This window comes from Hylobates moloch, unplaced genomic scaffold (assembly GCF_009828535.3).
Source record: "Hylobates moloch isolate HMO894 unplaced genomic scaffold, HMol_V3 SCAFFOLD_14, whole genome shotgun sequence".
NCBI classification, from domain to species: domain Eukaryota; kingdom Metazoa; phylum Chordata; class Mammalia; order Primates; family Hylobatidae; genus Hylobates; species Hylobates moloch.
Genome location: NW_026652289.1, coordinates 28,598,499 through 28,625,770, shown reverse-complemented (window position 1 = coordinate 28,625,770; position 27,272 = coordinate 28,598,499). Strand labels below are relative to the sequence as shown.

The 27,272-nt window shown below is 35.4% G+C and overlaps 1 long non-coding RNA gene across 1 annotated transcript in view; it reads right to left on the bottom strand.

Annotated features, from left to right (window-relative positions):
- The window catches only part of LOC131381160 (uncharacterized), a 158,901-nt gene extending 133,054 nt beyond the window's left edge, over positions 1 to 25,847 (bottom strand). Inside the window, exon 1 of the long non-coding RNA XR_009209671.1 lies at positions 25,814 to 25,847. This is a non-coding gene — a long non-coding RNA (uncharacterized LOC131381160). The remainder of the gene's footprint in view (positions 1 to 25,813) is intronic.
- Between the last annotated feature and the right edge of the window lie 1,425 nt (positions 25,848 to 27,272).

Genomic DNA, 27,272 nt, shown 5'->3' with positions numbered 1-27,272 from the left:
TTAAAGTTATGGAATTTATTTGTTTATTGTGCTCATGGACTTTCCGGAGAATTAAAGTTTCCTTAGTTTTAATTGAGAGACTTGTATGACAAATCAAATCTCACTGACCTTCTTTGAACCTTCTTTGTTAGAAATGTGAATGATTTGGTAGTTTGATATTGAGAATCATATCTTACCTTCTTAATGGATTATTATGCCTTCTGTAGTCTGAGGTGGACAGACAAATTGATTGCTATTTGGAAGGATTTTAATTTTTTGTTTTCTTATTTCTAAGAGCAAATGTATTCTCTGAAGACAGAAAAATATGTGAAATAATATTCATTCTTATCTTACTTGAAAATTTAATTAATTGATGAGTGAACCTTGCCATATTTACTTGCTAATCTTATTTTAATAACAGGCCGCTAAAAAGCACAAATCTATTCATTTCAGGTAATAATGAGTAGTTCACTTCAGAATGTGTCAAGGTATGTCCTAGTTCCTTAAATAAGTTCTTAAAAATACATTAATGAAAACAAGTCATTGTTTATTCTGAATTCAGTAGCTACTGAAGAAAATAACTGTATTTGGTTGTAATGTTCCTTTGTTCCGCAGGTCCCTGTTTCTGAAGTGTTTACTGTCTCCTTTCTGGTCATCCTACATACATCCATTGTTAAAGGGCCAGCCCTGGGCTCCTCCCTCCATTCCTGGGCAGCTTGCCATATGCAGAGCAGTACATTCCAGGACTTTGTACTGTTTGGTGTAATAGATTTCCTGAGTTCGTGTCTTATCCCTTTAACTGGAAGGCAACAACAATTTATTTTGCTTCTTTTATTTATTTATTTATTTATTTATTTATTTATTTATTTATTTATTTTTTTGAGACGGAGTCTTGCTCTGTCGCCCAGGCTGGAGTGCAGTGGCGTGCTCTCGGCTCACTGCAAGCTCCGCCTCCCAGGTTCACGCCATTCTCCTGCCTCAGCCTCTCCGAGTAGCTGGGACTACAGGCGCTCACCACTACGCCCGGCTAATTTTTTTGTATTTTTAGTAGAGACGGGGTTTCACCGTGGTCTCGATCTCCTGACCTCGTGATCCGCCCGCCTCGGCCTCCCAAAGTGCTGGGATTACAAGCGTGAGCCACCGCGCCCGGCCTATTTTGCTTCTTTTATATTTCCTGCATCATCTACAACATCCTGAACATTTTGTCTCTCAGAGGTTTGCGTAATAAAATGAATACCGGCCCGGCGCGGTGGCTCACACCGGCAATTGCAGCACTTTGGGAGGCCGAGGCGGGTGGATCACGAGGTCAGGAGATCGAGACCATCCTGGCTAACACGGTGAAACCCCGTCTCTACTAAAAATACAAAAAATAAGCGGGGCGTGGTGGCGGGCGCCTGTAGTCCCAGCTACTCAGGAGGCTGAGGCAGGAGAATGGTGTGAAACAGGGGGCGGAGCTTGCAGTGAGCCAAGATGGCACCACTGCACTCCAGACTGGGCGACAGAGCGAGACTCCGTCTCAAAAAACAAAACAAACAAAGAAAGTGAATATCTGTTGACTGATTGTGTGACACCAAAACTCTTCTATGATGACACCAGGATGATATGATACTGTGATTAAATGAATCTCTGTGTGTCAAGAGTACTGAGCTCAATTCTAATGTAACGCATACAGTCCAGTGCTTGTATAATATGCTGCTTAGTATAGATTTCTTTTCAATTCAACTAAATTTAACAAGTATTTATTGAGCACCTACTATGTGTCAGACGCTATATAGGTAGGTAATTGGTAGACAATAGAGAATAGAACTGACAAAAATCTCTGCTGTTATAAAGCTTATATTCCATGGAGATTAGATAATACCTGGTTATATCTGACAGAATCATTCTGGACGAGGAAGAGATCAAGTGTAGAGACCCTGCGTGGAGAGTGTTGAGACTAGCAAGGACGTGGTCACAGAGTTGATAGAGCGTGAGATTATATAAAGCCTTATGGGTGTTGAAGGGCAAATAGAAACCATTGGATGATTCTGAGCAGAGGAATAACATAATATGACTTTAATAGCACCTGTAAAGATACTGGATTGGACTTAAAGACTACTTGAAATTTCTCCTATAAACGAAATTCTGTGGCCCTGCGACTTTCTCTTCTATGTGGGGTTCACCCTAAAAAATATATTAATTTATGATCCACATAACATGACAGTCTTTCTACTCATACCACATATGTTTTATACATGTTCATCATACATATGCAAAAATAAGATAATTTCCTTTTACATGCTTACCCAAAGAAAACTAAAACCTAACTTACAGATATTCAAATGCTTTATATATGCCATTATTCTTAGCTTCACACAGAACTAGTTCTCTCTCTTACACATGCTGATATTTAAACACAGGAGTGTTTCCAGAGAAGCTCTGAAAGTAAGCCGACATGATTTTTTTAATTATTATTTTTTATGATTATAGACATAGTTATTTTCTATGCATATGTTTCTAACTTAAAATAAAAAAGCAATCCTTCCTCTCACCAATTAACATGTATGTCCTCGTATACATGGATATATACAAAGATAATGACATGTGTGTGTGTTTATTGGTTATTGTACGTATACATATTATCCCTTTATGCTGAGAGTCTTTAATCGATAACATCCCAGTAGTAACAAACATACCCAGAGCCCAGATCTTGGTTTCTACCTACCATTTTTTATTGAAAGACAGCAGATACAGTTGTTTCTAGGGTTGGGACAAGAAAAATACAAGATGAGCCTACAGCATCTTGTAGTACCAAAAAGTAAGAAAGTGCTCAAAAACAAAAATATGGGGGTATTGTCAAAGGGATAAAGAAACCCACATGAAAGATTTCAATTGCCAAAGCAACAAAAAATGTAAGCAAAAAAATAGATAATGCATTATTGGTTTATATAGCAAAGAATAAAATAAATACAACTGATTCCATAGTGGTATAAATAAATCATTGATAAGCAAATAGAGAAGGAGACAAATCTTCTTTACAGAATTTCAAATAATATATGTAGGGGGTGGAGCTTAGTTCTCATACCACTCCTTACACTTGAGGGTGGGCTTAGTGACTTGCTGCCAAAGAGTAGAGTAGGGAATGGGAAAAAGGCAAGTTTTCGGTGGAGTAACCTGGTAAACACTACTTTATCCAAATAGTTAAGGTTAACATTGTTAGTGATTTCACGTGACTATCACCTAACACCTGATATGATATGACGAAAATGGTGCTTTACCTCGTTAGTATTTTTTAAGACTCATAATCCCAATCTTCTCTGAAAAAAACATACAACAAATACAGGTTGAGGAGCATTCTACAGGATACCTGAAAATTACTACTCAAGACTGTCAAGCTCATGAGAAACAGACTGAGAAATATTCACAGAGCAGAGGAGACTGAGGAGACTTGACAACCAAATGCAGTGTGGTACCCTTGATTGGATCCTAGAACCCAGAGAGGGAATTATGGCCTTAAAAACTGATGAAATTCAAGTAAGTCTGGAATGCAGTTAACAGTAATGTATTAATGTAAGGAAATTGGCTGAGGGGTACATTTTGCAACCCCTTTATGCTATCTTTGCAACTTTTTCACAAATCTAAAATTATTCCAAAATAAAACGTTCATTTAAAAGGTAAAATTATGAATTGCCATTTTTTATTACAAAGATGCTTTTGCTAGAAATAAAGATGATTGTGTTTGATCAAAATGCATGGAAAATACATGAATACATTCTGCTTAGCTTCTTCTTTTTCGAGCACTACAAAAATGAGTGCCCAATCTCTCTTTTCATCCCTTAGTGTGGTTCCTTCACTCCCAATATGTATCTGAAATTAGCAGGAAGAGACAAAGGAAGCACCGGCATTTTCACTTTCATAAACATTAACAGATGCAGAGTCAGGAGGTCTTTCCAGTCACAGCCGGTGGGTGGTTTCAGTATTTTCTTCCCAGCATGGTCTTAGGTGAATAATGGTGGCAAATTATATATGACTTTATTAAGCACCTTTCTCTTTTTGGAAGAAAATTGCCTTTCATTACATGTAAAATAATAATAGTTATATTCATAATGACACCAACCATCCATCACAAGGACCATATTCCTTTTTTTAAAAATTTACTATAGAAATCACCTCAGATTATGTGTTGAGCTTGTTGCAAATTCTAAATGCAACATAAATTGTCTCCAGTATGACTTTTCACAAACGTGAGTGCAAAGTAAAAATAAAATCCTGGGACTAAAAGCCTCAGCTCACAATCTAGAGAAAATTTCAAGTAAAAACATAGATTCAAATGTTTTTTTTTTTTTCTGAAAAATTGATAATTGAAAAGAAAGGATGAGAAATGCTGCTGAAATTTGTTGGTACTAGAAGCTGAGCAGATTTATGAAACAGATTCAAGGCATGATTTTTTAAATCCCAAGTAATAGTAATAACTAATAATTGTACAAATCAAGCGTTGGTGAAAAAATCACTACAAAATTTATCACCGTTCTTTTAACTCTCAAAAATTACACTGTTGTTACTTCACTCACATTCTTGGCACTCTGCAGAGGGTTCTTCCTTGAAGAACCTAAAATATGGTATATTAGGGGATCTCTGGGAATTGAATTACTAGAATTATTTGTGCTTCCTATTGCTTAAACTGATGCTGCTGTGAACAATTAATTAACCAAGTTAGCAAAATAAATTGAGCCTTTAAATCTTTTCTTTATTTGGCTTATATGTGTTATACTTTTCTTCGGTAATAAATAAGTAGGGATTTTGTAATGCAAATTAGTAAAAAGCATTTTATTGAATGCCTTCCATTCATTTGACTGATAAAATAGTGGTAAATAGAAATATTGCTCATTAATGCCCACACTTAGCTATAATGCTAATTTGGGGAACTCTGAGCTTAAAACCAAACTATACATATTTGGAAAGAAGATAGCCTATGGCCTGAAAAACAAACGACGTGAACTGACTGTCCTGTGTCTTTTCACTGTTATTTTCTTGAGACAGGCCTGTTGCTACAACTTTCTTTTTCCAACTAATTTACACAATTGCCAATAAAATATCTTTATTATTTTAACTCTAAATCAAGTAAGAACAATATAGTTTTGTGCAAAAATCACAGAAAATTCAACATTTGGACATTCCATCATGACGTCCAATGCAACTTGTATGATGTTAAATTCATCATTTACTAATTTCCTCAAAAGCTACAAACCTGTAAACAACACCATATTCTATTCTTTAAAGTGAGAAATCTTGGCAATTTTTTTTAAATCCCCTTTTTCTCAATCTTTTAAAAAATACTTAATCACCAAAGTTGCTCATTTATCTTTTGAGATATCTTTTGGAATCACAGCTTCTTTGCCATTTTGTCCACAATCACCATCATCCATTTACTCACGTCTAGACCTCCGGGTGACCCTCCTGTTCTCAATCTCTCTATCAGAGAATTCATCCTGCAAGAACCTCTATTGCCTACCAAACTACAACCAATGCCTTCTGCTAGAATTTCAGGATAATCACATTGCCCTTTACTTACTTTTCGCTCTAGCCAGGTTGTTTTTCTCTGTCCCCTGGATATATCATGCAATTTTAGTTTTTGCTTCTCTCGACTCTACCTAGAAATTTATCTTAACTCTCTTCTATCTAAACTCTCATATCAACCCTTTTACCATTCCGTCTACTCATGCATACATAAAACAGAAGCATTATATCTGTATTTTCAAAAGAAAGCAACAAAAAACATTTTGAGCTTATAGGATGTTCAGAGAACATTGTTCTCAGGAAATTATCTTATAGAAATTAGCAGAGAATCAACTTTAATCAACTAAGATATAAATTGGGAAATAAATGAATCATGCACAGTGCTGAACATGAATAAACCAAAGAATTATATTTATAGGAAGAAATACCAGTGTTATAAACCTGACAAGGCCAAAATGAGATAATGATATTTAGTTTTAAAAAGAGAAAAGGAAGGTATACATAGTATATGTACACTATTTTCCTAATCTTCCTGGCTAAAAATCTAGAGAGAATTTATTATCAAAAAATCCAAGAATGCAATTACAAAATCAAAGATCAATAACATAATCAACTAAAATCATGCAGTAGAAAAAAAAGAAAGAGGAAAGAAGCAATGTATAGTGACATCATTGCTTATTGTAGAGAGTTCATAAGCCCTGCCTGAAATACAAAAAATCTTAGTGTATTACTAAAATAAGCAATAAGCTCTGGCATATTTATTATGAAGTTAATGAAGCTTAAACTGGAAGGTACGTCTTTTGCACAGACCCCTTCTACTCTTTGCTGTGCCTCCTTTCTTAATTCTAAATATTTTTTTCACTTGCCTAGTTTCTTTTATTTTATTACTTTCTATTCTTTTCATTGAAGAAGTTCCCTCTAATTGTGTAATCTTTAGAACTCACAAAACCTGAATCTACCCCGATTTTAAAGATACCTCAGAAAAAAAATAGCACAGTACACACACACACACACACACACACACACACACAGCAAAAACAATAAGCAAACAAGAGTCAGTAAATACATAAAAAGACAATGCTTGAAAAACAAAATAAGCAGAATAATTATTTATAAGAACAGAACTAAGTTGAAACACAATTTTTAAAAAGTATAAACTGACAACTCATTGAAATAATAACACTTTAATTTATATCATTATAAATATTCATCTACATAGTGTGTACCAGAGAATCACATAAAACCAACTGACTGAGAGAGATTGAAAAAAAAAATTGGAAACATATAGCAAATGCAAACCCAAAATAAATCAGGAGTCACAATATTAATATTTCGGAGAAGGTAAAATCTAAAGGAAAAAGCACTAAACAATATAAAGTGTACCACTATATAATAATGACTTAATCCATTCAGGCTGCTATAACAAAATAATTTAGACTGGGTAGATCATAAGCAATAGAAATCTATTTCTCAGAATTCTAGAGGCTGGAAAGCTGAGATTAAGACACAGATTCAGTATGTGGTGAGGGCCAGTTTCCTGGGTCATAGATGGCAGCTTCTCACTGCCTCCTTGCGTGGTGGAAGAGGCTAATGAGCTCCCTTGGGCCTCTTTTATAAGGGCACGAATCCCATTCCTGAGGACACTGTCCTTATGATCTAATCACCTCCCAAAGGTCGTACCTCTTAATACCATCACCTTGGGGGTTAGGATGTGAACGTATAAATTTAGGGGAGGGGACACAAATATATCCACCAAAGCAATGAATAAGGATAAAATCCACAGTCAACACCTAATAGATGAATTTGTATGCAGAAAATGATATAGAATCAACAATCATACTGAAAATAATTTTAAAAACACTTGAAGGAAGTTATATGAATATATTAGTAGTAACTTCTTTTCCTAAGTGGGTAATAGATCAAGAAGTCATAAAATCAGTACCTATATGAAAGATCGAAGGCTCATAATTAATGAGATAATAGTAATTAATATTAATTTAACTTTGTTCCCTGAATATAAAGAGCAAGCCTAGTTTTCTGGTATCCTCAGAACATTCACATTAGGACACACACACGCACACACACAAACCTTGGGCTGAAACCAGAGTAGTAAGTAAATGAACAGCCACGATTATCCTGAGGGAAATGGTGTTATTGGAAACTGAAGTTTTGAGGAAACTAAGTGACCAACCCATGTGGGTCTTCCCAAGACATATAGCTAAGCCTGAAAGCCCTCACAAAGCTGGGAATATCTAAGATACTATAAACTCAATGAGAGTCTTAGTTATAACAACAAATATGCCCACAAATGGAACCAGAAAGAGACCTGCTTGTCTCTGCTGTAGCCCTGGATGGGGTAAGAATAGCATTTTCCACACATGATAAGCATAGGCCTACCTCATCAATTTATACTACCTGAACAGGTCAGGAACCTCTCATTTTGAGAAATCAATTCGAAGTTCTAGGTTGTTAGCATTCTTTGGTACTAGCAGAGGCAATTTCAGTTCTTCTCTGGAGATTCTTAAGCTACTAGCTCAGGATTTTCCAAAATTAAAACTAACACCTAGATTTAATTATTATCAAATGCCAAATACATGTCCACAAAGACCCAAAAGCAAAACCGAAACAAAATCCAATTATCATGGTCCAAAGATAATGGAATCAAGAAAACAATTTGGTATATCAGATATTGGAATAACCAGAAAAGATATTTTAAAACTAAGTATAAAATATGTACGGCAATAAAACTGATTGGGAAAAATAGTCACATATCAAGAAACTACAGTTGCTAAAATATCCAATTACTTATGAAGAACCAGAAATAGAGGGCCAAGAATATAGGTACTAATGGTGAATATAGGATGCATCCTGGCATTAGAAAAATTTCAAAACACAAAATGATAAAGAAATCCAACTACAGGACTCTGTAAACCAGACTTTGTATGGCAAAAACAAATCTTTTCCCTCCACTGCTACTACACAAAAGTTCAATCCCGCTACTTTTCTTCCAAGAGGAATTGGTAATCACCTATCTGGGAGAATTGCCCTTTGAAACTTCAATCTAAATGCTAGCCTTTGCTTACTCTTGACAAATTTATCTAAAAACTGTGTAAAGGTCATTTTAACGTTACCAATGAGACTAATGATAGACGTGTACCCCCTTGGCTATAGTCACAGCTACTATTACCTGGGATATACATTTTTCAACTTTAAAAATGGTTTATGAGTGTGTTATCTGTCCAACAGTTACATCTGTTAGCAATGTACTATATAAACTTTACAGTTGGTAGAAAAACTTTAATATAGGCTTTTGTATACTGAGATTACATGGGAAAGGAAAATAATATTTTAGTGTTGAAGGCCTTCTGGGCCTCTTTTCTTTTATTTCTCTGAGTCAGCAACATGTGGAGGCTCATGTATTTGAGTGGTTAGCCAAACTCTGCCAACATTTTGCCCAATGTGAAATTCCCATTTAACAAAGAATCTACGTCCTTTTTAAATTTAAAACATGTTGGTCCATGTCTACAGATTTAAAAGCAACAATACAAATTGCTCAAATGGAAAATCCTTAATTTAAAAATACAATCAACGCAAGCCACAACTCCTGCATACAATCTTTGAGGAATTCTCGCCTTCCCAAGATCACATTTAATGAACTGGCAATAGCTGGATTCTGAATGATACTCCCAGAAGTAGCCCTGTAACTACGTCTTGAAACCTCAAGTGTTTAGATTGGCTTTTTTTGAGACAGTTATCTAATTAAGTCGGCCCTGTATGATTTTCTTTCATCTCCTATCGTGGAAGTCTAATGGTCAGATATTCTGTCTTCCTGTTTCTGGCAGTAACACTTTGAGCATTTTACCTAGTGTGGAATTTGTAATCTTGGTGTGACCAAGAGCTAGCTGTGCCATTGAGAGTCTAGCAGCTGCCGCCTTGTGTGTTCCAAGAAAGCCTTATGCAGGACAGCAGTGCCAGGGTGCATCCCAACCTCACTGCTCTGGGGATGACAGTCTTGATGTTTTCCTGCAGCCTTTCCTTCCTTGTTTCTTCCCCTTGTTTTGGTGTTCCCATATATTGTGCAAGCTATCAGACACCCTTCTAAGATGATCCTTTCAGGCCAGACTACAGTCAGTTTCTGTCGCTTGCAGTCAAGAAGCCTAACTGATATAATATCTCAACTAAAAAGTCAACTCTCAGTTATGAAGATTGCATATCTTTTCTCAGCCATTTGTTCCAGGTAATCCAAGTGAATTTATTGTATGTAGGTACCATTTCTCTTTATCCTCATCCCTTCCAGTAGTCTCATTTCTGAATTTGTGTATCAATAAGGAGAGTGCAAAATTAAATTAGTCTAACACCTGCCTAGCTTCTCTTTTTCATTGTTGTGCAGTATATATACATTGTTGTGAAGTACATAGTACAAGGGATCTGGGCAAAAGCCAGAGATAGCAGTTATTAGGTTTAAATCCTTTATCTAGTGTTCTGTGAATGTATTTCTCTGGGGAGAAATAAAAAATATTGGAATAGTTTCACTCTGAAGTCAGCTGCTTCAGAAATTGCAGACTGTGTCAGATTTAACTCTCAAAGGAAAATATGAAGCACAGAAACAATGGTAAATGACAAGTAATAGAAAAAGTTGTATACATTCAGTAGAAGTATATAAACTTTAACATTTTCCAAATAAGATTTAACTTTTTAAAAAGTGTTTACTTGGTGTGAAGCATTGTGTCAAGTGATTCCAATCACGGTTTCTCAAACTCAGTTCTGGTGACAAGTGGTATGGAAGAAAACTTTCTTACGGGAACTGTCCTGTGCATTTTAGTATTGCTGGCAGCATGCTTGGCCTCTATCCATTAGACGCCAGTAGCACACACGCAGACACACCATTTACGATAAACAAAAGTGTTTTTGGGCACGGCCAATATCACCTTGGCTGGGAGTTGTGGGGTGTGGTGGGGAATCACCCCTTGTTGAGAACCACTATTTAGATGACATAGTTATTTAGCCTTCAAAACAAACCCATGAGATAGGATGATCATTATCTTTTACTTGTAAAAGAGTTATCATTACCCTTTTACAGGCAAAGAAAAGGAGACACAAATATGTTTCATCAGTCAACCACACAAACAGCTAGTAAGTGGAAAAGCTGAGATTCAAACTTAGGCAGTCTGACTCCAGAATTTTTGTTCAGTTTGTCAGTGGTACCCAAAATGGCTGGGCTCAAGGGATAGTTGAATCCAAAGATTTATTAAATTTATCCAAATATACAACTCAAAAAAACCTCATACATTCTGCTTATATATTCTGATTTTTTTTTCAGGAACCCCTTTAAATATCCAGTGCCAGGGAAAAATTCACAATACTTAAGGTCATATTTAAGTCATTGTTCCTGGATTTTAGATATGCTTAAAAGAAGCCTGGGTAGGAAAAAGATATGGAAATATGACTTTTAAAAGTAAACATTAGTATCTTCTAAAGTTAAACTAATAGCTCATAGACAGTTCCCATCCCTACTTTAAACATGCTGTAGATCTGAGCTATGAGCCGACTCAGTCCCATCCCATACAAGCCCACCTCACATTCAAGTCCAAGCTTGTCTCCAGACAGCTCATGTAGAACCAAAGTAGCCCTTGGGTTTTAGCTTAAAGCAGTCTGAGTGGGAGCACCTACAGAGCTTATGGGAGAAAAACTTTGAATCTGTGGCATATTCATTTATTTTTTAAATTTCAAAAGGCTTGGTTTTCCCCCTCACCCCTCCTTCAAAAGCACAGGCTGTAGGTACAAAAAGGGAGTGAAATATGGAGAAAAGGGAAATGTGGGAAGAGAAAGAAGGTCAGGAAAAGAAAATAAGAACTGAATTTTTTACTCGAAAGCATTTTTTTCCTTTAGAATATGTTTAAATTTGTAAGTATGATTTTTAACTGAAAGTTGAAAATTATAACTGGAGTCAGCAGAGTAATTACCTACGTTGTGTCAGGAATTCTGCTTCTAGGAAACAAATGAATTCATAAAATGTCACTTTTCTTTCTAGACACACAAAAATTTATACTTGCAACCTTAATATATTGAAACATACAACTTGCAGACATACTGTGTAAGTGTGTAACTTTCTGACTTTGCTAGGACAGAGGAGCAGGCTGGATGGAAATTGAGCCATTCTTGCAAATTTCAAAGAACCAGTTCATCAGAGATGGAAATTCCAAACAGCATGCTGAGGGTAAATGGAATTGAGGGCCTATGGATTCAATGCAAGCCATAATCGAGTTTTATTTGCCCTTTCAAGGACTTATGCAAAGCTTTATTCCCTTAGCACAGTACACACAAGGTGACATTTTTCAGCAGTCTGACTTTTCAATTATGGATCTTTTGGAAAGCTAATGATGTCTATCTTGTTAATACTGCCAACATTGTGTCAGTACATTGAAGAACCTGTGATATTAAATATGCTGATGTAAAAATATATGTTATTTCTGCTCAGCCGAGTGCAAACAATCTGGCTGAAGTGCTAGAATTATAGGGAAATCCTCTCCAGAGATAAAAGCAGACTGGAATTCTGTCGAGAGCAGTTAAAAAGCCCTCTTGTTTTAAGTGGTTTCCTGAAGTACTGAGGCCAAAATTTTAGAAGCTAATTACATGGAGTCTCTCACTCAAGACTTCTGGCTAAAGTTAGAATACTCTTGCCATGTTATTTGTACTTTAGGGGACAGGGAGGGCATCATAATGTCTAAAGTTTTTAAAAATTTATACAAATAGAATTTTTGAGTAAATGATATTAAAAGAGAATAACAACTCTTCAGGTAGCAAAGGGTCTAAGACCAAATATTTTCCATCACACAGTTACTATAACAAAGCCAGGATCATATTCTTCGTGTTTATTCCTCACAGTAAACCCTCATTTATTAGTTATGAGCATTGGTGATTTTTCAGTGTGATGGGTTCCACATGTCTAAATACAGTGACAACCCATTGATAAAATGAATTATAGTGACCGAAGTAACAAATGCACATTCTCCTCAAAAGTAAAAGGAATAACAAATGTGATATTTAATTACATATTTAAGATATTACTCTTCCAGATTCTTTTCTTCATATTTTTATTACTTATTTCAAAATCTCTCGCCTACTATATCTCTTCTAGACAATAAATTATAACAATGATTTTATTTCTCATGTATAAAATGTCTATCTGATATTTCCAGAGAATAAAACCTTTTGGCATGGAATTAAAATGCATGCTAAACTTAAGAAAAATTTCATTTGCTTGTAATGTCCAAATGAAACAAAGTATTTGGTGCAGAATAGGAAATTTGTAGTGGTAACAACTAACAATAGGGCAGAAAGGTTTTTATTATAAAGGAAACCCAAGAAATAACTTCTTAGAGTAGTATACTCCTACTATCTTAGAATAGTAGTATTCTAGTATTAATTTAGAGGTACTTAAGAAAAGTATGTGTCAAGAACTACATAAACATTATTCCATAGACCATCACTATAAAATAAATGTTAGAATACATTATCTGAGACTATTATTTAATATAATCTTTGTCATGCTTCAGTAAATAACTTCGCTTATATTACAATATAAAAATAATATTGCCTTTCAATCTATATAAATTTTAAGGTGATCATCTCATATATAAATTTCATATAATAATCATAATAAGTGTTTATAAAATAAAATAAAAATAAGCATGAATTAGGAAAAGGAGACTTTTCTCTAGGTTAAATTCTGTGTTATTTGTATTTGTTGATCCTCTTGTACACATTTTGCAGTGAAAGTGAGTTCAATGATGGTGGAAAAGTGAAGAATAAGCACCCATCTATAAAGAAAGACTTAAAATTTATCATCATATAGCAAAATTCAAAATGAGTATTACCTTTAAAAGTAACTTGTAACGATAGAAAGAATCTTTTTATACTAGGTTGAAAACAATACTTATCTTTTTTTTTTTTAACTACAAAAATGAGAAAGGTGATAAGTAATTCAGGTCCTTGGGCAAAAAGCAATATAAAAGTTTTGACATAGAAATATTTTTGTAGGAGGGAGATTTTGGAAGAAAGGGGCAGATGCACATGAAATTATGGTTTAAAACTTTGCTAATCCTCAAACTTAAAGTGATTCAACTATAGAAATAGCCAAAAATCTAGTAAATATTTGAGTACACTAACTGGGTAAATTTTTATCCTCTTTTATTTTGTTGTTAATGGGTGATGAGACTGATATTAATTTTTGCATGATTTATGAAGTGCTTCTAAACATGACTCTAAATGACTCCAGAAAGTACTTTAAGTCATAACATAAAGTGAATTTCCTCTTTGAATAATTTATCTCTTTTGAATCAGTTTTCTGTTACTGTGTAATAAATTCCACAAATTTAGCAGTATGAAACAGTATCCACTTATTAGTTCATGGTTCTGTAGTTCAGAAATAAGGACATGGCATCATCGGTTCTCTGCTGAGATCTCAGAATACTAAAAATCAAGGTGTCATCTAGTGATATGAGTTGGCTGTGTCCCCACCCAAATCTCATCTTAGATTGTAGCTCCCATTATTCTCATGTGTTGTGGGAGGGACCCAGTGGGAGGTAATTAAATTATAGAAGAGGGTTTTTCCCATGCTGTTCTCATGATAGTGAATAACTCTCACGAGATCTGATGGTCTTATAAAGGGCAGTTCCCCTGCACATGCTCTCTTGCCTGCTGCCGTGCAAAACGTTCTTTGCTCCTCCTTTGTCCTCCACCATGATTGTGAGGCCTCCCCAGCCATGTGGAACTGTGAGTCGATTAAACTTCTTTTTCTTTATAAATTACCCAGTCTCATGTATATTTTTAGCAGTGTGGGAATAAACTAATACATCTGGGCTGAACTCTTTTATGGAGCTTGAAATCTTTTTCTAAACATACATGTTTTGGGTAAGTTTTAGTACCATGCAGTTATAACACTTAGGTCCCTGTTTCTAGCTCTCAGCCAGAGGCCACTCTCAGCTCCTTGCCAACTGGCACCTCCAAGTTTAAAGCCAGCAGCATAATATTTCTCTTTCATCAAATCACCCTCACCTTCAAATCTCCTTGGCCAAGAATACAGCCAAGTGGATTCCCTGATTAGGTTCATCCCTCTCAAGATAATCTTCCTATATTAAGGTCAAATGGTTTGGAATCTTAATTACATTTGCAAAATCCCTTTGGCATATAACACATCATCAGTGAAGTGATATCTAATCATATTCACAGTTTCCACCCATACATATGGGTAAGAGATTACACAAAGGAGAGGGTCATTAAAGTCATTTTGAAATTCTGGCTGCCACAACCCTCCTAACTGAGCTTTCCACTTCCTTCAACCTCTAACTTGCTGCCAAATAGTTTTTTTTTTCCTAAATGCAATTATGAAGAAGTTATTCAATACCACCATCACTATCATCTGTACCATTAATGTTTAAAGTATTTTGTTGGTTTTCACTTGTTCATTCTTATGATAGCACATTTAGGTATTTTTTCTTCAAATATTTTCTGCCTCTCAACTCTTCGTACACAGTGCTCTTACTCCATTTACCTAGTTTTAGTACCTTTTGAAGACCTATTTCACCTCCAGACTCCCTTATCCTTAGAGTTTGTATTTCTCCAAACCTACTGCTTATCTCTCAACTTCCGCTTGTTTCTTTAGGTTCATTAAGATTCAGCTTGGATATCATATCTTTCAAGGACATTTTCTAGTACCTTTCCCCATCCTCAGCCCCTTCATTTTAGAGAGATGTCTCTTCTCTACAATCTCAGATAACTTGCATGATCCTCCTAACTTCACTCTGTATTTTAATTGCCTGCTGTTTGCTTTACTCCACTGGATTGTGACCCTGTTGAGGAAGAAATTTTCTAAAGTTTCTTCCATATCTCATCCGTTGTGTTTCTGATGTCCAAAATAGTTCCTGTGACCAGAAAAAAAATTTGTTAAAATTCGTGAAACTCTGACACTTTCTAATTTGGAGACCATTTCTGTAAATGACAAATAATTTGACTTTTCTGTATTCTGGTTATTTCAGTTACCTTATGGGTTAGACAAAACCCACAGTGTATTAGTCCATTCTCACCCTGCTATAAATAAATACCCGAGACTGGGTAATTTATAAAGAAAAAGGCTTTAATTGACTCCCAGTTCCACATGGCTGGGGAGGCCTCAGGAAACTTACAATCATGGCAGAAGGCAAAAGAGAAGAAAGGACCTTGGTTACATTGCAGCAGGAGAGAGAAGTGCAAGCACAGGAAATGCCAGACTCTTATAAAACCATCAGATCTCATGAGAATTTACTCTATACCATAAGAACAGCGTGGGAGAAACCACCCCATGATCCAATCACCTCCCTCCCTGTACACGTGGGGATTACAAGTTCCTCCCTTGACACGGGAGGATTATAATTTGAGATGAGATTTGGGCAGGGACACAGAGACAAACAATATTACACAGTATATTGGCTTTTATAATCAAGTGAATGTTTAGAGCTAATTAAATAATGGCCTAGGTAAATGGATATTGTTTAGGTAACTGGAAACAGGGTCTTAATTTTATGTATATATATATATATATATATGTATTTTTTTTTCAGTTAGTATAACAGAAAATGCTGGAGCATGGATCAAAAGGCAGAGCAACCATAAGGACCCTGTAATGGGACATAATTAATGAGGCAAAAGTATAAACTTCTAATAAAATTATAAAGTCAAACAGATTGGCATTGTTTTTGCATTAAAGTATTATACTTATCTTGGCTGTGCTTTATATCCTAATTTGTAGTTTTCTATTTTATTTAATTCATTATTTTAAAAAAGTTTCCAATGTTAGAACATTTCTATAGGGAACTTTAAGTCTGCCGGCCATGCAAAAACATTTTTGTAGTTTCTTTCATCAACATTAATTAAACGCTACAAATGCCTTGTTAATTTTCTTATGAATTGCACACTTATTATACCATTTTATAGGCATCTTATCAGTCATGAGTACACATTGAAAGGTTTGCATTCATTTTGCTAACAAAGTATTTATCCTAAAATGCAGATGGTAGAATTATAGATATGGTTCTTAAGGAAAATACCGTGCTTGAAAAATGAAGTTATCATTTTTCACACATTTTATCACACACTCTCTCTCTCCCTGTCTCCACCCACATTTAAAAAACATATACATTAGGGAAAAATTTCCTGTTGATACTGGAGAATGAGAACATATCCCTTTATACTGAATCGTTTTGATATACAAAACAGGATATGTTTCTGAACAGAAAAAATACTTTAAGCATTAATTAGCATGTATAAATTAATTTATAAGAAAAAACTCATCCAGTATTTACACAACACTTCAATAAGCTGCACTAACAGAACCATATAAACCCTTTGCACAAGTGTAGAAAAACACTTAATGGTTTTCATCTGACTTCTCTCTGAATATATTATCAAGTCTTAAAAATAACACTGTACCTTTCGTTGAGAAACATACAATAGTCTTGAAATACACATTCATTTGCTACATTTCACTTTTAAGTAATTAACAGTTTATGTTAGTTGTCAAGAGTTTGTGTTTTGAAAAAACTTCTAAGTAGAATAAACGTTTATAGGTGACTTTTAAACATTGGAAAACATTTATTTGAGAATCGATCATGTTTTTTAAAAGTGGTGTATCTGACAAAAAAAGTGTCTTTTTCCTTTTCTATCTCATTTTTACATATGAGAAATAGCGTTGTTCCAAGGATCATCTTAATTGTCATACCTGCATTAATATTAACTTTACTTGGATTATAGTTTTTATCATTTGCTTTTTTAAAACGGAATAACATTGACCTTGAAACTTTCACTTTTACAATGAGAATGACAGTTTTCTTCTGGGAGATATTCACATGTAATTATTAGTTGTTCTTTGCTTTGAATTTATTAAAGTACATTCAAGGAAGTCTATTTCAAGACTCAATTTTTTATATTACATTTTTAAAATTCAATGTAGAAAACATAAAAAATGTGAAAATTATACTGATGTCTTTCTGACCCAACAAAACACAAAATGTTATTCAGTACTTCTCAGCCTTGGCTATTTACTAGAAGCACCTGGGGGTAGAGGTGAACCTCATGAAGATCCTGACGTTCTGGCTGCACCTTGGATCATTTATATCAAATTGAAGTGTGCGAACTGGTAGCAATATTTTTAAGAATTACCAGCAGTTTCCAATGTGCAGACAAACTTGAGAAATACTACTCAGCTAGTGGCTCTGAATTTGTTTTACATTCTAATTACCTGTGGAGGTTTTAAAACTTTGTTTAAAAGTCAAAACCACACTCCATACCAATTAAATCAGGTAGAGTGAGACACAAGGAACAGCGTTTAAAAATGTTTCAGCTGATTACCGTGTTCAGATAAGTTTGAGAGCAAGTGCTTTAGGTTGGAAATCAGTTTAGGCATATTGGTGTTCTATGTTTGTGGATTGTTTCAGTTTGTGATAGGGAGCTGGTGGGGAAGATGACAAGAAGGGAAGAAATACTATTGCATTTTTTATCCAATGCTATTTTGTAGATTCTACATATTTAAAGCAATTTAATAAAAACTTAGCCTATATAAACGTGAAACACATTAACAAAAGATTTGCATGAAAATATAAAACTGTTTGATGAAGATCTGGTAGCTTCCGCTCAGAATTGCAAAGGAAAATGTAAACTGTTGTATTGTGATTCCTTTATCTCTTCCACAGAGAAAATATACCATAAAAGTAATAAGAACATGCTAAAGCAACTGTTAGTAAAATATGTATTTCCTTTTCTTACAAATTGTGCCCTTTGTTGAAAAACTGCGAAGTGATAGATGGCTTATTTGTTTATATTGTTAGGTTGTATAAGATGTACTCTTTTCAAAAACTGTTCTAACAATTTGGTCTGAATTGAGCTTGGATTCTTCCAAATTCTATTGCCATATACATTAAGTTTCAATCCAAGCTTTAATACTTACTGTTACGCCTTTTTCAAAAAGCATTCCAAAGAAAAGTTACAATCAGGTCAATTTGCTAAAATATGCTAGAATAAAAAGCCAACATAATCATGAACTTTTGCTCCATAATCATTATGTTTATCCCTGTATATGTCCAAATAATATTTGAGGTAGTTCACAGTCAACTGGGATAAAGTAGGGAGAGATGCCCAATATTATCTTTGTGTTATTCTTTCTGTAGCAAGTAAACTGTCAATTCAGTACAGTGTAAAGATACATAAATGCTAAAATATGGAATACATTAAATGTTGAATAAGTTTTTATTATCTAGCGATAAGGTCTGTGAAAACTATATATTGGAACATGAAACAAAAGCAAGAGTTTTACTAAATAGTTGTTCTTAAATTTCCATTTCTACATGTGACATCAAAATCACAATCTAGTCTTCAAAGGGATGTTATAATTATGTAGGTACAGACACAGAACTCCTACATCTCCCACTCACATACCCACACACACCCACCTAAACATTTCTTAACAATAATTTCTCTACAGGCTTTTAAAATTATGAAGGTAATTATATTTCCACCTCCTGATTTTCACCATATTGCAGTCATCAAACATTGTACAAACAGGATTAAAGCATTTATGTTTTAATCAAGATCATTTCCCTGCTGGAGCTATCATTTGCGTCAAGGGCAAATGTATGAACACAGTTTGAAAATCATCCAAGAAGCTAGAATCCGTGGAAGAGCATTTAACCAAGATTCTACATCATCAGCCAAGAACAACGTGTGTTCATAACTCTTTGTAGTGATTTATTCACATACTCCCCGGTTTACATTGGATTAGTTTTTCTAAAGATAAGTTTCTACACCAGATGACTTTCTAAAGCCTTGTTGAGTATGCAACTCAGTGAGTTAGGAGTTTCCTGTGTTAGAAAACCTGTCCTTTCTTGACAATGAAAACTCTGACTGTGAGTGTTAAACCTAGTCTGGTCTGCTGTGAAGCTCTAGTTGAAATCTTGTCTCAGCTGTGAGGCATACTGGATAGAAATTAGTGAAACACAATGCTTGAGGAACAGTAGTAGTACTTTAAGCTAATGGATTAACCAACTCTAAGTTAACTTCTCTGCTCCCTAGTTTTTGAAAACAGAATACCCATCAAAGATGGAGCTATATATACGGCTCCTCAATATAGATGTAAGGAATTCATAGCCCAACTCAATCTAATTATGTGGGAAACGTCGTATTTGTAGAAAGAACATGAGTTTTCTTTGAGATTACCCGAAATCTCCATTACTTACTAGCTCTCTGACAAGGGGCAAATAATGTGACTTCTTAAAGCCTTAGTTTATTCATCATAAAATGAAAATAATAAAACTACTAAAGAGTTTGTAGAGGCAATTAAATAGAATAAAACTTGTAATAAACCTAACAGGGCAAATTACACATAGCAGTCACCAAAATAATATCCATTTTCCTTCTGTATAACTGTGAGGAAAGAAGTCTGGGTCCCAAGAGTAGGCTGACATGAAAAGTGACAAGATAAATAATATTATCATAATAAAAAAACTATAAAAATTATTTTTTTCAACTTTTCCCTCTAATTACATTACCTCTCTTTCTATGACCCCTTTGTTTTTCTCACTCATTTAGAAGATTGCACTTCCTTTTTTTCAGCCTAACCATTCTGCATACACAGATACATACTTTGGCCATCATGCTTGAAAATATTTTTAAGCAAATGTATGAATATTAGACCAAGATACACACTTATAATTGTGTATGAATTATTTGACCTCTTAAAATGTATTTTTACACCAAGCGGTAACAACAAATGTGATAAATCAAGAAAATTAAGAGCCACCGCACATTACTGGCTTATCAAAAAGCACATATATTCATGCTTCTGACGTGGTTATATAAACACATCACCATGCTGTTTCCAAGCAGCAATTTGTGTGGCTTGGCAGTCCCAGAAGGATTGAAAAAGTTAAAAAGAAATATCACAGTATCCATTATGAAGCTCTATTTGAGATGTTTTGACATAACTACTATTTTACTTATTTGATTAACAAAAACTAACACTCATTTTTTTTTAAATTTTGACTCAAGAATATTATTGGATTAGTCTTGCTTTTACTGTAGGTATTTGCAGAAACCCATTCAACTTTCTAGAAACTTTTTCCCAGAATAACTCAAAAATGGCTACTTTAAAAGAAAATTTGCTGAAAATTTGTTCAGCATTATGACCTATAAAAATGGTTTTGTAAGCTGGGAGCGGTGGCTCACACCTGTAAGCCCAGAAGTTTGGGAGGCCAAGATTGGTAGATCTCTCAAGTTCAGGAGTTTGAGACCAGCCTGGGCAACATGGCAAAAACCTGTCTCTAGTAAAAATACAAAAATTAGCTGGTTGTGATGGTGCAGGGCTGTAATCCCAGTACTTAGGTGGCTGAGGCACGAGAATCCCTTGAATCCTGGAAGCAGAGGTTGCAGTGAGCCAGGATCATGCCACTGTACTCAAGCCTGGGTGACAGAGTAAGACTCTGTCTCAAAAAAAGAAAGAAAGGAAAAAAAAGGTTTTGTGATACCATGTTCTACATACCAGTTATGATTGTGATGTCTCAATTCAGACATGTTCATTTCATTAACTTTCATTTTATTTTTTTATTTTTATTTATTATTATTATTTTTTGAGATGGAGTCTCGCTCTGTCACCCAGGCTGGAGTGCAGTGGCGCCATCTCGGCTCACTGCATCCTCCGCCTCCCGGTTCACATCATTTTCCTGCCTCAGTCTCCCGAGTAGCTGGGACTACAGGCGCCCGCCACCACGCCTGGTTAATATTTTGTATTTTTAGTAGAGACAGGGTGTCACCGTGTTAGCCAGGATGGTCTCGATCTCCTGACCTTGTGATCCACCTGCCTCAGCCTCCCAAAGTGCTGGGATTACAGGCGTGAGCCACCGTGTGAAAATTAGCCTGTAACTGGTCATTTCAAAATGCTTCCATCTGATCATGGAAAAAAATTATACAAATCCCAGTTAAAGGACATTCTATAAAATACCTGACTGATATATCTCAAAACTATGAAAGTCGTCAAAAACAAGAAAAATCTGAGAACTCTCACTGTTGAAGCAACATGACTGCTCGATATAATATGATATACTGGATGAGATCTTGGAACAGAAACAGATTAGGCAAACAACAGAATAAAATATGGATTATAGTTAATAATGTGTCAATATTGTTTAATTGATAATAATAGATGTACCATACTAATATCTTAGTAAAAAGAAACTCTGGATGTGGGGTATATGAGAACTCTCTATATTATCCTCAGTTTTAAAATTAATTCTAAAACTATTCTAAATTAAAATTTTAATTTAAAAAATGCTCCCTTTTTGAAATTCATGTTGGGTATTTGATGTCAGTTTGAAATCCCATAATAGTGCTCAAATTCAAAGCAACAAGTGATTTTTAATCATTCAGCATTGAAAGTTTCCTTGCCCTTAAAATTTACTATCTTGTGCAGATAACATACACAAGCAAGAAATATTTGACAAAATGACCCAAGAACAATATACAATTAAGGGATAAAATGAAGAGATAGGACAAAGAAGAACTCTTGGCATTGAGAAGTAAATGTGCAAAAAAGTTAGCTGTCTCAGAAAAATCAGGGATGTAGAACAGTGCTGTTCAATAGAACTTTCTGTGATGATGGAAATGATTGCATGTGCTCTATAATATGTAGCCACAGCTACCTGTGGCTATAGAGAACTTGAAATATGGCTAGTGTGACTGGGGAAATGAATGTTTTATCTTCTCCAGTTTAAATTAAATTGGATTTAAATAGCGACATATGACTGGTGCCTACTGTGTTAGTGTGGAATTAGGGTTTGAGCTGAACACAGAAGCCCAAGTAAAACTTCAGCAGATAGCCCATTTCAGTTCAAGGACACACTATAGTTAATAAAAGACACCATGCTTGTGGAACAGTGAGTAGATCCATAAGCTACTACATCAATCAACCTTCAAATCTATCCCACCTCTGTACTTCCTATTCTTTGATCCAACTCACTTTCTACGTAAGCCAATTTTAGCTCTTCATATGAGCTACTCATCCACATTTAATCTTCTCTTTAAGTGTTTTTGTTCTAGTTTAAGCCTGGTCTTTAGAAGAGAAAATTGAGAGAAGCAAAATCATAAAAGAGAAAGAGAAGGTATATCTGATCCATGAGGGAGAACTTGCTTTTTTATGTCTCTGATGTTCTAATCTGATTTTATGCCGTACTAAATTGTGATGAGTCCCATTTAGCTTAACTTTATTTTTATACTCGTGTGTTGCCAGCCATAGTTTTTTGATTGGTTAGCTGGAGTTCTTATAAAAAGGATATCACGGCCGGGCGCAGTGGCTCACGCCTGTAATCCTAGCACTTTGGGAGGCCGAGGCGGGTAGATCATGAGGTCAGGAGATCGACACCATCCTGGCTAACACAGTGAAACCCCGTCTCTACTAAAATACAAAAAATTAGCTGGGCTTGGTGGCGGACACCTGTAGTCCCAGCTACTCGGGAGGCTGAGGCAGGAGAATGGCATAAACCCGGGAGGCGGAGCTTGCAGTGAGCAGAGATGGCGCCACTGCACTCCAGCCTGGGCCACAGAGCGGCACTCCATCTCAAAAAAAAAAAAAAAGGATATCACTTTCATCTTTCCTTACAACTCTTATCTACTTCCATTGTAAAAAGCTTGAAGAGATGAGTTGGATATGAGATAAAACTTCTTCAACAGGGGCAGGCACTCAACAATCCAAACTTTTATACTCTGCTTCTCTTTTAAACGTAAGTTCCAATTTCTGATAATCTTTTTGTAAATACATGTGACTGTATGCTGTTAGGAGCAGCCAGGCTACATCTTGAATGCCTGGATGCTTAGAAATTTCTTCCACCAGATACCCTAATTCATTTCTCTCAAGTTCAAAGCTCCACAGATCTCCAGGACAGGGGCAAAATGCCACCAGTCTCTTTGCTAAAGCACAGCAACAGTGACATTTACTCCAGTTCCCAATAAGTTCCTCATCTCCAACTGAGACCACCTCAGCCTGGACTTCATTGTCCATATCACTATCAGCATTTTGGTCAAAAGCATTCAACAAGTCTCTAGGAAGATCCAAACTTGCCCACATCTTCCTGTTTCCTTCTGAGCCCATCAAACTGTTTCGACCTCTGCCTGTTACCCAGTTCCAAAGTCACTTCCACATTTTTAGGTTCCTTTATCACACCTGGTACCAATTGTCTGTATTAGTTGGTTTTCCCACTGTTATAAAGAACTACCTGAGACTGAGTAATTTATAAAGAAAAGAGATTAAATTGACTCACAGTACAGTATGGTTGAGGAGGCGTTGGGAAACTTACAATTATGGTGGAAGGCGAAGGAGAAGCAAGGCATGTTTTTCATGGTGGCAGGAGAGAGAGAGTGAAGGGGGAAACTATCACACTTTTAAACCATCAGATCTTGTAAGAACTCACTCACTATCATGATAACAGCAAGCAGGAAGTCCATCTCCATGATTCAATCACCTCCCACCATGCTCCTCCCCCAACACATGAGGATTACAATTCAAAATGAGATTTGGGAGAGGACACAGTGCCAAATGATATCACTCATTATGAATGAGGTAAGAGTATAGCAAAGAAGATAAAGAGTCAATAAAAAGTGCTCTAGAAAAGAAAGAGAAAAAAGAAGTAAAGACTTAAAAGAGGGAAGATGAACAAATGATAGGTAGAAGAATCAAATTAAACTAGGACATGAAAAGTTTTCTTCATATGTATAAAAATAGGATGACCTGTTGGTCTTTTATTGCTTACATTTTTCTTGTTGGCCATGATAGGAAAGAAAAATAATGGCAGAGGTTTTAGGCAAGTGTGTATCAGGGAAACATAGATCAGCCTTTGTCCCAAGAAGTATGGACTTAGGTACACCAATCAGACGTAGGTTTGGTCTTTTCACATAGTTCATGTCCTTTATAGGGACATGGATGAAACTGGAAAACATCATTCTCAGTAAACTATTGCAAGGACAAAAAACCAAACACCGCATGTTCTCACTCATAGGTGGGAATTGAACAATGAGAACTCATGGACACAGGAAGGGGAACATCACACTCCGGGGACTGTTGTGGGGTGGGGGGAGGGGGGAGGGACAGCATTAGGAGATATACCTAATGCTAAAGGATGAGTTAATGGGTGCAGCAAAACAACATGGCACATGGATACATATGTAACAAACCTGCACATTGTGCACATGTACCCTAAAACCTAAAGTATAATAATAAAAAAAAAGAAGTATGGACTTTACAGAACTCATACTGTATATACTCATTGGGTCAGTAAGTTTAATTCCAGTGGATGTGTTATATATCAATGAGTGTGTAGAGTAAGTATATAATGATAAGGTATTATGCTTATGAGTATGTGTTATGGGTATTCATTGCAGTGTTTTATGACATCAATGGGTTAAACTACCACTTGCTTACTTTCTCCAAATGAAAGCCAGCTAAAACCGTCAAAAGGCATGTCCAGGTCAGTTGAATAGATCAGTGATAAGAACAGACAAAAAGTGCAGCTTTTCCATTCTACCATCAATATTTACTCTAAAAACCTATCTAAATAATTTAGCTGGCTGGGAACGGTGGCTCACGCCTGTAATCCCAACACTTTGGGAGGCCGAGGCAGATGGATCACCTGAGGTCAAGTGCTCGAGACCAGCCTGGCCAACATGGGGAAACCCCATCTCTACCAAAAATACAAAAATTAGCCAGGTTTGGTGGTGGGCGCCTGTAATCCCAGCTACTCAGGAGGATGAGGTAGGAGAATTGCTTGAACCCTGGAGGCAGAGGTTGCAGTGAGCCGAGATAATGCCACTGCACTCCAGCCTGGGTGACAGAGCAAGACTCCATCTCAAAAATAACAATAATAATAATAATAATAATAATAATAATAATAATAATAATAATTTAACTGCTGACTCTATCATAAGTAGAAAAAAAACTAAATTTATACTTTTAAAGCCAGAGAATGTAATTGAAATTCTTAAGCAATTTCTGTCCAGTCTACACCATTCAATTCCCTTTCATCTTAGAAGAAAATTACTGGGGTCAAAAGTCATTGCTTTAAATTCATATATATATATATGTTTTAAGACACAGAATGCTAAATTCAAAAGCTGTTATCAAGTTTCTGATAAGGGTTTCGTGATAGGAAGTCTAATTTTATATGGTTATAGTTATTAATGAGCACTGCGGTGATTTAGGCTCTCACTCCTACACATGGATTGCTGATCCAGTAGAAATGTGCTACAACTAAGTTCTCTGGAGTTGTACCTGAATCCTTTCTCCATGGCATTATTTTGGCTGAGTCTGTCTCAGGAAGTTATACTGACATGTTGCTTCCCAAGATTGTCAATGTGCTTTCTCTTTCATGTGTTTGCTTGGAAATACAGCCTGTTGAGAGAAACAAGTGTCAACTTCTACTTAAACATATTTTACCTAAAATCTACAAAGCATCCATCCCTTTGAAGATTGTTACAGGTTTATGCGTCAATTTAATATGCCATATTCTCCTGGAAAGGCTGGTAGTATTTCAAAGTAATCCCATACTTACAAAATACAAGTAGAAGTTGACAAGACCTTAAACATAACCAATTTTCTCTTTCATAAATGCATAGATCAATTGTGATGATAAATGTATTCTGACATTATTTAATCGGAATTTATTTTTGCCTTTCAGGCATTCTTGAGAATTCATATGCAGATTTTGCATTTTGTAGCTTTTATAAAATAAATGTTCTATACCAGGTTGATTTGGATGAGCATATAAGGGAAGCAGAAATTTTTCAGTAGATGAATGTGTATTCATAATAAAAATGGGCATTCTAATCTTTGATGGGTTGTCCAAGGAAATGTCTTATACTTGGAATTCTTCGAAGCCAACTCCATGGATCTGTGGAATATGAGACATAGATTGTTTTGTCTTATATTCGTTTCACAGATTATACTGAGTAAATGACATGTGTCAAATATTTGCTAATCAATAGAATTGAGGTCTTTTTATTCCCAATGTCTTTCACAGAGCCCTATCATAAAGGATGTTTAAAATGTTTGCGGTTGTATTGTCTCCCCTTCTGTAATGTTTAGTTGCTCTATGCTTATTATTGTTACATTTTATGGAAAATTGTTTTTGGAAAAATCATGCTAAAAAATCTATGCTACATTAGAAAGCCAAATAGAAATTTTCTCATGACTTAAAGCTATTGTGGAATGTTACTGCCACTGTACTTTTTCATGAGACTAAATTATTGAGAAGCAGTAAATTGCCTCAACAGCCTGAGATTTTTCCTCCTATGATTGCCTGAACATAACATTTTAAATTTAGGTCTGTTTGTTTCTGCAGGAGTAAATCTACTCAGGTAGTCCTAGTGAGATTTGTTAAGTATTAGAAAATCTATCCTGCTCCCACATCATCACAGCAATACCACAGCAGTTAAAATGAGCGTCACTAAAATTCCTGTCTTTGAGGTTAAAACTTTCACCTAAAAATGTCAGTTTTGAAATGAGAGTACCCCCAAAAATAAATTTCTTTTCTTATCCCTAACACAGTTATAATTTGTCAAGTAGATGAAAAAGAACATAGATCAAGCAGAAAAATTTAAATAATCAGTTTTATTGAAGAATATCTTACATAAAGTTATTTCACTCACTTTATTAAATTGAATAAATTTTGTAAAAGGTATTACTGTGTTTTTGCCACAATCAAGAAACAGAAACCCTTTTTTCACCCAAA